General features: G+C 46.0%; 1 protein-coding gene across 2 annotated transcripts in view; it reads right to left on the reverse strand.

The window, feature by feature from the left end:
- Positions 1-9,138, reverse strand: part of LOC144729058 (fidgetin-like) — a 59,057-nt gene extending 49,919 nt beyond the window's left edge. For both annotated transcript variants that reach the window (XM_078608916.1, XM_078608918.1), the window contains exon 1: positions 8,809-9,138. The gene's annotated coding sequence lies outside the window, so the exon portion shown is untranslated. The remainder of the gene's footprint in view (positions 1-8,808) is intronic.
- Between the last annotated feature and the right edge of the window lie 4,790 nt (positions 9,139-13,928).

Consider the following 13,928-nt stretch of genomic DNA (forward strand, 5'->3'; position numbering starts at 1 on the left):
GGCTGCTGCACCTGGTGGGATTGCACGCACGCCACGCCAGTGAATGCAACGCAGGGCATACGTGCGTCTCGTGTGGCAGAGCCGTGCGGCGGTTTTATTTTACCAAAAAGGTCACCCAAAGCTCCGGACAGAAATATTTATTAACAGATTTTGAATGTCATTATGAGCGCTTTAGTTTGGGCTCATCTAAAGATAGTCGGGTTGTATCTTTTTGTATTAATCTGTGGCACTTTTCAAGCGTACATCTGCCATTAGTACATGGAACAACAAAGGAATACAACAAAATAATTTAAGAAAGTAGAAAATCCGTTGAAGAAATTACAGATGCATATTTACCAGGCGAAATGCAACACGATCTTGGAATTCTCTTTTCTAAGTTATGCTCGGCGTGTTGACTCCACTGTAGCTGCATATGGCTCCCATCACGTGGAAGGAATTTGAGCACACTTGGTACGACACGCGTCCTATAAATAGGGGAATGCTGTTTTAACAACATTCAGTTCAACGCAGGCAGAGAGGTCAATACCAACACAGCTACCCCCAAAAAAACTGACGGGTTACATTACATTTTCATTTGCACTCAAAGAATGAGCCGTTTCTCAGCATCCGTCATACGCACGACGTCCTCACTCAAAGCGGGGCAAACTCGCCGTGACTCACTGCAGCTTAACGACATCTTATAAGCAATAAAAAAATCAATAGCGCACTTACAAAATAAATATAGTGGGAATAACTGTGCTGAATATTGCCAACTTACATTTAGTTCAATAATAGAGCCAGTGGGAAACAACTAAAGTCAGGCAGATTCTGTGACAAACATCAACGAACGGAGAACACTTGCCAATCAAATTTGAAAGTATTTCAATGCACAAAAGTGCAATAACACAAACAAAATTGATATAAAGTAAAATGTAAACTGACCCAACAACAATCGTGACCGATGTACTTCAGCGATCAGAATTATCAGCCGTAACTGCAATTGACAGTAAAGTAGGCAGCGGTTAAAATGCATTGTTTTTTTTAAACTGAAGCCAGTCTGTTATTAAAGATCCATCAGTCTCTGGGAAACCGAGTAAGGGGCCCCTGACGGCAGGGCCAACAATCGCTCATATTTATCGCATTCCGCGTGTGTGTGGTCCCAACAGACTTCTCAAAGCACCGTCAAGCAAAGTGAAATATTAATCAGCAAAAAAAACTGTGAATGATCTGTTGGCAAAATACGGTCAAATTAATTTTGCGAAAGGCAAATCGAGGAATCCACTTTCTAAAATGCATAGTTTGCAAGTGCCGCGCATGTGATGAAGAGCTCATGATTAAGATACGCACGCATTCATCGTATTTCAAAGGCTTTGAAAGCAGTTTTTTGCACTGGGTCATAAAATGCTTCAATGCAATAAGGGTGGATGAGATTGCAAATCAAGCACTTATCTTATATATCCTGAAAAAACTCTGTCTCACGAAAGAGAATAGTCACAGAACATGAAAGCATTTCAACTTAGTCGTTGACAATGTAACTTCGGCGCAATAACAAAGGCACATATAGAACGCGCGTTCCACATAAACATACGATCACAACCGCACACGCGCACATATTACCTGACCTAAAGGACAAGGTTTTCCCAGAACGGAGTGTTGGAGCCAACGCTGCAGATTTTTAAAATCAGAAACTGTCATCAACACGTCCGTCCACACCCGCACAGACAGGACAGCGGGAAGCCTTCCTCCACCCCTCTCCTTGGCAGGCGGTGGCTAATGCGGCACCGCCTCATGCGAGCTAATATCGCCGTGGGGTTGAAACTACTGAAGAAGAGACGTGTGTGTGTAGATTTTTTTTTAAACGAAGACGAAGAAGAAACGGCCGAGAAGCTCTCAAACGCTGCCAACCGCTGCGGCGGAGTAGTGGAGCGGCGTGCCAGCGTGCGGCGGCGGCATCGCGATCAATTCGACAATTAACGCACACGTGCACGATTAATTAAAGCGCCCCCCCACCGCGGGCTGAATAGGGATGTCGATTTTACACGTGTCTGTTCCATCGATTGGCTTGACTGAGACCCCCCCCACCAGCACACCACCACTAGCACCCCCCCCCACCACCACCACATCGCGCACCCATCCCAGGCACTTACAGTGGTGGCCTTCTCCCTCCTCTCAAGGAGTGTATTCTATCCCACCCTTTTAATTGACGCGTGTAAGTGCTGCCAGAGCAAACGTTTAAGCATCATTCTGCGAGTGAAGGTATGCGTGTGCTCTTCCGTGTACTATATATATCAGTAACAATTATTAGGGGAGGAGAAAAAAACACCCTGATCTTTTACACAAGAATATCTCTCTCAATTATTGGTAGCATTTTTGGTAAAAAAAAATTACCACTTAACGGCGCTACATGTGATTCGATTTATAAAGTGCGAACAAAAATCCCACGCGTTTTTAAAGGTGACGGCTGCTCACCTATGATTTATCCTTCTGAAGACAGGTTCCTTTCAGCGGGTGTTGAGGCAGCCTAACGTTACTGTATAAGAAGTTATTAACAGCAGCAAGCGCAGAGCCATACATTGATGCAAAATAAAAACATAAAAAATCACGGGCTGCATTGGTAGACCTGGTGCGCAGGCATAACTCAAAAAACGACATTCATCACGACTACTGCCCGATAACTGAACTATATATAGAGGGATGATGTTTCAAGTCAATAGCTCTGGGGCTCTTGTCTGAATTAGGGTCATTGGCCGAAACGTCAACCAACTACATTATATATGTTTCCTTCACAAGGCAATGTTAATGACAAATAGTGTGAGTGAGTCATGTGTGTGCAAGGGCAAACACAGTTATTTATTTAGCGCATATATTTCTTATTGCTATTAAACATTCATTTGAAACACTGCAGTGCCTTAAAATATTAGATTGTCTTTTGAAGTGTACAGATAAGGTAAGCGCAATAAGAAAAAATACAGATGTGTATGTGCCGTGTGCCAGTAATTTAAACAAACTTATAAACTCGAAATATTTATGTCACACTATAAGTAGTGACATTACAAATTAGTCTCATGGCAAAAATAACAGTTTATCTTCAAGTCCAAATATAAGGCATCACGATGCTTCCAACCATGCACACAGTAAAAAATGCACACGGTGATACAATTCGAAAATAAATATGTAAACCAAAATACAACAAAACAGATGCTTTGTATTATTATTCTGGAAGCGTAAAATTTTGTACAAAACACATTTACGTGAATGTCATCACCATTATAAAATAGCGCCATCAACAGCGATATGAATCGCCATCAATCACCATCAACATATTGTCATTATCTCAAACATAATGCAAAAGTGTAGTGCAATGAGCAGTGAATTAACACTGGCCTCATATATCCTAGTCCTGGTTTAGTAGGTTTAGCATAGCATTACAAGTGATTAAGTGAAGTATGTGAAAACACACTGACAACATCATTAGCAGAGGGATTTATGCAACTTTAAAAACACAAATAAAAAAAACAGCTTCGGCAGTAGTACACACATACAATAATTGAAACTGCGTTATAAGGTAAAAGTATTTAAAAAGGCTGATGTTTTGGGCAACGGCCCTTATTTAGAGCAGAGATCAGATATTCACCGACTGCACGTGAAAGTACTGATCATAGTACGCAATTATTATTTCAGTGTCTTCTATCATATACACAGAAAAATTGCACGCATCGCAGTCCACGAAAGAAACATTGATGGCATCAATGCTGCATTTAATTTTACATGGGGAATTATAATTTCTCTCACATCCTTAAGTACTTAAACATTTGATACTTTAACAGATATAATTACATAAAGCACTTTTGACTAAGATCTCAAATAATTTTAAATATTGTAATGTAAACATTTAGACAAACCACAACCAATTCTATTGACGAGTGTATACACACTGTCCAACGCCAAGACTTTCCATCATACACAGTATTATACCGCATTACACGTGTGCAGGTGTGTACTACTTAACATATATTATCTGCTGGTATATCAATTATTGTAGAATGTATGTTGCAGATGATGGAAGTGAGCATATATATTCATGGTCAATTTCTTAGGCATTAATTGTCTTTAATGTAATATCATTGTTTTATGGGTATTCTGACTTTTAATTTCACGTGTGTAATATTTTATCAAAACGTTGTAGCATTACCTTGTTTTACAATATTTACTTTCATGGGTTTAATATGCAATGCATGTTTTCCTTTGTAAAAGCATATCATTGAATCGTGCTTGTGATGATTGCCTATTGAGATCTGTTCTGAATTGCTCATTATGAAGGTGATTATGATGATGACATACAGTGTGCATACAAACACTGCAGATAGTATACATTATTATTTCATTGGACATTTAATACAGTATCACGCAAAAATGTTGCAGCAACTTAAATGGAAAATGCCCCTAGTGCAAACGTTCACAAAACTGTGGAAACATTAAGTTTGCTTAAGATAGCAGTACATCTACATTAATAAAGGCAGAAAATATTTGTGTATGACCAAATCGCAAAACAAGTAGATCTTAAATGCAATGAAAATACTCAGTTTTACACGAAACATCCAACACGTAAAAACGATCAAGACAGATGTAAATTCTGACCATGTTTGTGAACGGCTAAAACGCTTAAAATGTTCACTAATGTACTTGGAGTCCATGCTTACAAATAGAAACATTAAAAAAATTCAAATTTCCATATTTCCCATCTCTCAAAATTACATAGATTGGTTTCACTCATATTGCAATGGTCAATCTTAACTTTGATATTATTACAAGTCTCCTGCAAAAACACAAAATACCATCTCCATCATCTGAGAAAGTGGGCAAATTATGCGAATGGTTGACTGGTTTAAGCTTTATCATTATCGCCATCACAGAGTTAACCGTCTTATGATTGATAACACTAAATAGAAAACGCGCGCTGCCGTACACCATCCCAATGTACTCAGATCTCCCTTGCACGGGAGATTGAGCTGTCTCAACGTGCTCTCACCTGGTTTAAATAAAGGAACTCTCGCTCTCTACCTATCCATCCATCATCGTTATTATTATTGTATACCAATAGCGGCCACGCATTGCTTCGCCCCCACGCCGGGGGGAAAAGGTTCGGCGTTATGAGGTATTGAATATACCATGTGCCCACAAAGGTTGTTCTGGGCCGGGTTCACGTGAAGGACTTGGGTTTATCCTTCGTTGTTTGGCCCCATTGATTGCACGCAGGGACGGCTCACCGTCAATAAAAACCATCTGCTTTCCTTCAGATGAATAACATTCCACTCCTTTACTCCCCCCTTAATCACCTTTTCACTTTGCAAACTTTTTTTTAACAGGCATTACTCGAAGCGCCTTTTGCTTTTAAGGGTATACTTACACTTCTTACCATCGTATTTCCCAATATTTTATACGCACAGTGATATATCAATGTTCTAATGCTGCTGTTGATGTTGTTGTGTCCAGAAACCTCAACCACGTGTTATGTTGGGAACGCGTTGTTTCCGATTTGTATCGCAATGTACACAATGTACAAGTGCCACGGCTTTGTGTGTCGTGAGAGAAACGAATATCTGAAGAGTAGTCTGTGGTTATTGTACCACCAACAACTTGTTTCTGTTTAGTCTCGAGTCCACGGCAGCTTTGTGAAATGGAACTTGTCAAAAATAGCCAACAGCATCAAAATACGAGTCGGATGGTTATCCGATCTACGCCGAATCGTACAATATTAAACAGCTTAATAGGTTTAAATATTACACTGCGCTTACATTAGGAAAATACTGAAATTACGTATACACATCTAATAATTATAAACCAATTCACAAGGCTGTACTGACAGCGCTTAATATAGGAAATATTCCCGTGATTGTCACAATGCCAAGATACGGTATTTATATTCATTTTAAACAGACTGTTGACGATATTTTGAAGATGGTAAATTGCTACTGTGTATAAAATCAACATTGACAATGTTAGGCGAAGGCTAATATGAAAATTAAATGAAAGTACAATAATTTAGACACCACAACAAACATTACAACATTGTATTAATACACACCACAGACAACGCGAACACTGTACAACAACAACAACCAGCACACGTAGATAACATTTCACGAAACAAAAGCAATGTTTCACACAATGGTTTTTGACATTTGCAGAATTTATAAAAAAATGTTTTCATCTGCCAGGCGGGTGCCCAAAGCATTGAGAACCGCGGCCTACTCAAAACTAAAAGCCTACGGACTTTCCTTTCCAACATTGGCCGACGCCGCCCGTGTACAGGACCCTGGCCGGGGACCCCCCCCCCCCGTCACCGAGAAGCCAGGCTGAAGCCCCCCTCCTCCTTTCGCTTTCCGTGGACGTTTTAGCTCCACAAAACACCGCAAAAAGAACCGCGAACGAGGCACACAAACGTCCTCAACAGTTTTGTGTATTTAGTTTTAAATGGTCACGATTTAAATAACTTCTCGTTGGGACGAGATGCGAAACGAGTGAAGGCGACATATGATGAAAAGAACGTGAAGAGGCTTTAAATGACGGCGATATTGATACCCACTGATGATGATGATAAAGGTGAGATCTGACGCTGCTGTTGATGACTTGATGCATTGTGACGATACAGGTGACACCGGTGATGACGGTCACGACGCTCGCGATGATGTTGAGGGGCTATTGATGATTTCGAGAAGGGAGATAATCGAATTGTCACTCATGGATCGTCCCCTGGCGCTAGAGATGTCGTGCTGGAGGAGGGAGATCGTGCAAGTTGTGCTTTGTGGGGAGTGTTGAAGTGCGTCGTCGTCCAAATCGAGTCGAAGACTACGTAGCGTATGGCACCAGAGTTAATGATGATTGAGAATGTTTGGATAACGGAGTGTTAAAGTTGTCCTCTCGTTCCATGGTGGAACTCGCGTCTCTCCGGGATGATGCGGGTGATGGTAATGATGTTGACGAGGACGATGAGAGGAGTTCACGAGTTCAAACTCGCGTGCTTTAGTGAGTGTCAGCATCCGTCTCCATTGCCTCCCCCCCGGGTGACGACGGTGATGGTGGCGGTGATGGTGACGGTGACGGTGGTGACGGCGGTGATGGTGGCGGTGATGGTGACGGGCGACTGTCGCCCCGTGTCGAGGTGGAACTCGCGACGCGACCTCAGCCGACGAAGATGAGGAGTGAAGACGATGAGGATGGCGGATGGAGATGGAGGTCTCACTCGGGGTGGTGGTGATGCCACGAACGTCGCCTGCAGCCTTCAACTCATGCGCGTGACGACGGCGACGATGGTGGTAGTGGTGGGTGGTGGTAGGTGGTGATGGGTGGTGGGTGAAGGTGGGTGGTGGTGGGTGATGGTGGTGGTGGTGGGTGATGGTGGTGGGTGATGGTGGTGGTGGGTGATGGTGGTGGTGGTGGGTGATGGTGGTGGTGGTGGGTGATGGTGGTGGGTGGTGGTTGATGGTGGTGGTTAGTGGTGGTGGCTAGTGGTGGTGGGTGATGGTGGTGGGTGGTGATGGTGGTGGGTGATGGTGGTGGTGGGTGATGGTGGTGGTGGGTGATGGTGGTGGTTGATGGTGGTGGTTGATGGTGGTGGTGGCTAATGGTGGTGGTTGATGGTGGTGGTGGCTAATGGTGGTGGTTGATGGTGGTGGTGGCTAATGTTGGTGGGTGATGGTGGTGGGTGATGGTGGTGGGTGATGGTGGTGGGTGATGGTGGTGTTTGATGGTGGTGGTTAGTGGTGGTGGTTAGTGGTGGTGGTGGGTGATGGTAGTGGGTGATGGTGGTGGGTGATGGTGGTGGGTGATGGTGGTGGTTAGTGGTGGTGGCTAGTGGTGGTGGGTGGTGGGTGATGGTGGTGTTTGATGGTGGTTAGTGGTGGTGCGTGATGGTGGTGGGTGATGGTGGTGGGTGATGGTAGTGGTTACTGGTGGTGGTTACTGGTGATGGTGGTGGGTGATGGTGGTGGTGGGTGATGGTGGTGGTTACTGGTGGTGGTTAGTGGTGGTGGCTAGTGGTGGTGGGTGGTGGGTGATGGTTGATGGTGGTGTTTGATGGTGGTGGGTGATGGTGGTGGTGGGTGATGGTGGTGGTTAGTGGTGGTGGTTAGTGGTGGTGGTGGTGGTGGGTGATGGTGGTGGGTGATGGTGGTGGGTGATGGTGGTGGGTGATGGTGGTGGGTGATGGTGGTGGGTGATGGTGGTGGGTGATGGTGGTGGTTACTGGTGGTGGTTACTGGTGATGGTGGTGGGTGATGGTGGTGGGTGATGGTAGGGGGAAGGTTGGGGTTGCTAGCTTGGAGGTGATACTCAACAACATCTCCAAGACGCAGGCATCTCCACCTGGACTCAGATGGCGTTGGAGGCGGCTCGTGACGATAATGATCGAGTCTCGAGGTGGTTGAACCCGCGTCCACAGAATTCCCCAGGTATCTCCTCACCTCGCCACAGATCGTGATAACGATGGAGAAGGTGGACATGACGAAGTCTAACTCAAGATAGTGGAACTCGCGTCGTTACCGAGCCTCCTTTAACCCTGCACTCAAGCGATGCTTGTGGTCCCAGTCTCCTCTCCTGGTGATGGTAACGATGGAGGAAGAAGGCGGTGATGGTTAAGAGTATACCGCTCGTGGTGACGGCAACGCGTGATGGTTGAGTGAGTGGTGAACTCAGGTCGACCTCCTGGACCCACATAATGATGATGGAGCAGGAGGAGAGAAGTGATCATCACGAATGGAGCGGTGATGATGATGGTGGTGGTGGTGGTAGCAGCAGTGTTTGTGGTGGTGGTACAGTGGTTGAACTCACGTCGCCTCCCGAGTCCCAGCCTCCGTCTTCCCCTGGCCCCGGAGCGGGCGGCTCCACGTGAGGACGACGACGACGACGGCTCTCGGCTCCTCGTGCACGAGAGGGGACGCGACCACGAACACGCACGAACACACGCACACAGAGAGAGAGAGAGTCTTGAACGCGGGCCAAGTTTTTCAAAGCTGTCCGCCCGCTCGGCCTGCCATGTCCGCGGAGCGAACGAGCGAGCGAGGAGGAGGAGGGAGCGAGGAGCGGCGAGAGGAGGGAGCGAGGTGGTGGTGGTGGGGGGGGTAGAGAGCGCCTCCCCGCACGCTCAGCCACCCACCCACACCACCCCCACTCGGCGCCGCACCGAGCCGCCTCCTCCTCCTCCACCACCCCCACCGGCACCCCCCTCCACCTCCTCCTCATCACGCCCCGGGCGCATGCGCGCGGTCCGTGGTGGGCGGGTGTGCGACGGGTGTGCGTGAGTGTGTATGCAGGGTGTAGAGTGTGTGTGTGCAGGGTGTAGTGTGTGTGTGTGTGCAGGGTGTAGTGTGTGTGTGCAGGGTGTAGTGTGTGTGTGTGCAGGGTGTAGTGTGTGTGTGCAGGGTGTAGTGTGTGTGTGTGCAGGGTGTAGTGTGTGTGTGTGTGCAGGGGGTGTAGTGTGCGTGAGTGTGTGTGGGGTGTGTGTGTGAGTGCGGGGTGCAATGTGTGTGTGCAGGGTGTAGTGTGTGTGAGTGTGTGTGCAGGGTGTAGTGAGTGTGTGCAGGGTGTAGTGTGTGTGTGTGCAGGGGGTGTAGTGTACGTGAGTGTGTGTGGGGTGTGTGTGTGAGTGCGGGGTGTAATGTGTGTGTGCAGGGTGTAGTGTGTGTGAGTGTGTGTGCAGAGGGTGTAGTGTGTGTGCAGGGGGTGTAGTGTGTGTGCAGGGTGTAGTGTGTGTGAGTGTGTGTGCAGGGGGTGTAGTGTGTGTGCAGGGGGTGTAGTGTGTGTGCAGGGTGTAGTGTATATGAGTGTGTGCAGGGTGTAGTGTGTGTGAGTGTGTGTGCAGGGGGTGTAGTGTGTGTGAGTGTGTGTGCAGAGGGTGTAGTGTGTGTGCAGGGTGTAGTGTGTGTGTGTGTGCAGGGGTGTAGTGTGTGTGCAGGGTGTAGTGTGTGCAGGGTGTAATGTGTGTGAGTGTGTGTGTGCAGGGGGTGTAGTGTGCGTGTGTGCAGGGTGTAGTGTGCGTGAGTGTGTGTGCAGGGGGTGTAGTGTGTGTGAGTGTGTGTGCAGGGGGTGTAGTGTGTGTGTGTGGGGGTGTCTGTGGATTGGAGTGTACGAGGCGTGTGTATGTTTATGCGTGTGGGTAGAGCTGTGTGTGTGTGAACGGGGTATGTGGGTCGGGTGTGTGAGGGTGTGTGTGTGTGTGTGTGGAGGGGGCTGTGCGTGGTTCGGTGTGTACGAGGGGTGTGTGTTTGGCAGTGTGTTGGGAGCGGTGGTGGAGTGGTTAGCGCTGCGCTGCGAACCTGGGGAACCGAGTTCAATTCCCGCTCACGGCCAACGCCGGTGACGATTATCTGAACCGGTCCTGGGTCGATTCAGCCTCGAATAAGTGCTTGGTGCGGGGTGTCAACATAATCACTAGGGAGACAAAGGCGGCCGGGCATGGGGCTGGCCACCCACCCCTTTCATAGATGCTCACTAACAGCACTTGCCCCAACAGTCTGTTCGAGGCTACATGGGGACCGTCGTTTGTTCGTCGTGTGTGTGAAGGGGTGTGTTTGTGCCGAGAGTGCATATGCGGATGTTGGTGTACGGGATGGATGTACCCGTGATGTGTTGGGTTGCGTGTCTATGTAGTACGTGTGTATGTTGGCAAGAGTGTGCAAGCGTGCGAAGACGCGTGTGCACATTTGGAGTGTGCGAGTGATACGGAGGGTCCGTGTGTGTGTGTAAGGGTGTGCAAGGGTTGGTCGTGTGGAACATGTACAGGGATGTGGAACATGTGCTGATAGGCATATTGTGCGTGTGTGGTGTTGCGTGTGAATTCGAGGGGTATGTGTGGATGGAGGGATTGTGTATGTATGCGCGTGTGTGTTGATATGTGGAATGGTGTGTAATGGGGTGTATGAATGGGGGTGTTTTTGCGTGGATGAAGCGTGTGTTGATGGTCGTGTGTGTGTATCCGTTGATGGAGGGTAGCGTGGAAGAGTATGTGTCGATGTTATATGGGATGTGTACGGGTGTGTGGAGCAAGGATGTATTTGTGCGTGTGTGGCTTTGTATATGTGTGTTGGGGAGTGTGGAGGGAGCGTGTGGATTGGGTTGTGAAGAGGTGTGTGTGTGGACAGGGGTCTGTGTGTGACATTTGGATTGATACGTGATGATGTTCATAAGAAGTGTGCATCTTTAGTCGGGGTGTGTATCTTTGAAGAGAGTGTGTGTCAGGGTGTGCGTATGTTGAGGTGTGTGGGTGGGAGTGAGCGCTTGGGGTTGGTTTGTTGGTGAGTAGGTTATGGCTGGGTGGGTGTACGATTGGTTTGTATGGGTTTCCCTGGATGGATTGTGTTCTTGTGTGGATGGTTTGCGTGTGAGCGTCGGTATGGATGTGTGGTTATATGGTTAGCGTGAGTGGTTGGCTTGTGAGTGAGTGTGGTGCTCAAGAATAAGCCATTTGTGTGTCAATGTCACGGTCTAAATTCTAAATTACCGCAACCAAATTACAAATTGTACCCCTTCCAGGTATGCGGTGGTTTGCGTGCGTCCATGCTGTTACCTTCGTTTCCTTAACAGCCTCACCCCAGCTGTGGTCGAATATTTTGAGAGGTCATTGCAAAAAGGGTGGTTCGAGATATACTGCGTTTCATCCGTTCGCCGGTGATGATGCAGTGGCATATCTCTCCGAGTATACAGACGGTGCAACTGCGCCAGGGAGCCCACACAAGAGGAGGGATGGATATTAAACAGGTAAACCACATTGCACCGGGGACCAGGTCCACCGTGTTTAGGCCACTGCTATAATAATTATGATAATGATTGGCGTACATGGCAGTTTGCGTACTGCTCGGCCATCCACATACTGTATATTTAAAAAAAAATCTAACTTGGATTCTTAGCCATGCATTCTATTGACAATGTTGACTAAACCTCTACGTGTGCCGTGGCAGATATATTTTGTGTAAGTGCTCGTTGAAAGCCCAAACACAAACATCACGGTAAGAGATAGACAATGGCACTGTACCGTATTAGAGTCTTATATTTTGTGCAATGTATCAATGTCTTGTCAGTGTGTTTATTTCGGTCGTTTGAGCTTCTGGTGTTTATTTAAAATGTTTGTAAAGTTTATAGAACATTTGCTCCAGAGAAAAGTCTCATCCCAAAGTCACAAAAAATGGTTTTCCAAATCATGATGCAAAAAAAGCCTCCATGACAATACTTATTTTATATGAAAACCCAGCCACTGTTCAGATGCAAGGCTACTTTATAATTCATGTAGTTCATTTTTCGAAAGTAATGTTACACCCTACATTTACAAATATATAAACCTAGCGACCTGTGTTCATTTCCTGTCCACGGCTAACATCAGAAGTGAGTGATATCTGAACAAGTCCTGGGAGAGACCCCTTCGCAAGTCTGCGCTGATAAACCCGGTGAAGTATGGTGAACCAACCACAACTAATGCCTCGGCGTGAAAAGTTCTTCATCTAGGGCATTGATGAAAGGACAGTAAATTGTTATTATTACTATTACTGAAACCATTATACATTGCGTTTAGAAAACATCTAAGTCAGCACTCGTGTGGCCATCCAAGACGCGCGGTGCAGAATTTGGGTAATGGGCTTTGCTTGAACCAGTTTTGTTTTCATTGTTTGCAATGTGGGTTCACAATGCGTGAACGGCAACGCAGCAACGTAAACAAAACCACGCTTATTGAAGGCGGCGCCTCGCGTCGGCGCTAAACGGATTGAGCTGTCACACACGGGAGGGAACGTGTTGTCCATGCCAGGGCCTCGCTCACACCTGATGGGACCTTCAGCCGGGCGATGCTACGTAAGCGGGTTCGTGCTCGCGCTGCCAACGATTTTAAATTGCGAGCCTAATGAGCGCGTAAACGATTACAAATTAAATCCCCAATTGATAAAAGTTAAAATATTGCACAGGGACACTAAATGGCTTATAACCTTGCTATGAAATTGATTTCGATGCCACGGCTCGCGCAGTTTGGAAAGTTTTTGAAAGTTTTTTGGCAAGCCACACCGTGACTGCATGGAAGTGTCATCTGGAATTTGTCCATTAGAATGCCAGAAATTGGGAAATCGAGGGTGACTGCATGTACTTGAGTCGTCTTACTAGGCCTGCCTAACATGTCCTGTTGTTTCCTGGCATTTACCGATATTTCCTAATATTCTACAATAATTATTTTCTCGGAGTTTGAGTGCTGCGGATTTTTAATACATTTTCTTTTTTAAATGGGATGTTTCGGTTGACAAAAAACCATGTGGACAACCACCTCAGTGAGATTTGTATCGTGTCAATATACTAATTCTTTAAAGTACTATTTCCATAAATTATCTGTGATAATATCAAGACAAGGGATTTTATTGGAAATACTAAGCAACGAAACCAACCTTATCGAAATTAATTACGCTTGAAAGTCTTACTCCTACAAAACCGTTGAAAATATTCTTCAACACGAAACCTACAATAATATATGCTATATATTAATATGTTTTATGGAAATCCAATATTCATATATACATTTTATGTTCGCAAAATAGGCTTACAGCAGTCTTGAAGATTAGGCCAAGAGGGGAGTATGCAAAGGTGCTCTAAATTAACTGAATAAATAGGCTGACATTTACTAGAGCATTTTGGTTCATTCAAACCATCATTATTGAGGATTTGCCGTCGTGATATACGCCTGCAGTGCCTTGAACTTGTTGAACAACAAACGCCAAAATGTACAGAAAAGAAAACGCAACGATATGCAATGCGCGAACTAATTGAGAACAATGTTTGGGTTTCGCTGTCAGACAATCCTATTAGCTTGTGTGTCGTTAACGATTGCAATAAAGATTTCCCAAAAATTCAGCAACATCCCATGCTATGCAATGCTTGTGAATGGTGGCGATTGAGTAGAGGTTGAGGGTTTTACGTTCCAT

This window comes from Lampetra planeri, chromosome 31 (genome assembly GCF_965212315.1).
Source record: "Lampetra planeri chromosome 31, kcLamPlan1.2.h2, whole genome shotgun sequence".
NCBI classification, from domain to species: domain Eukaryota; kingdom Metazoa; phylum Chordata; class Hyperoartia; order Petromyzontiformes; family Petromyzontidae; genus Lampetra; species Lampetra planeri.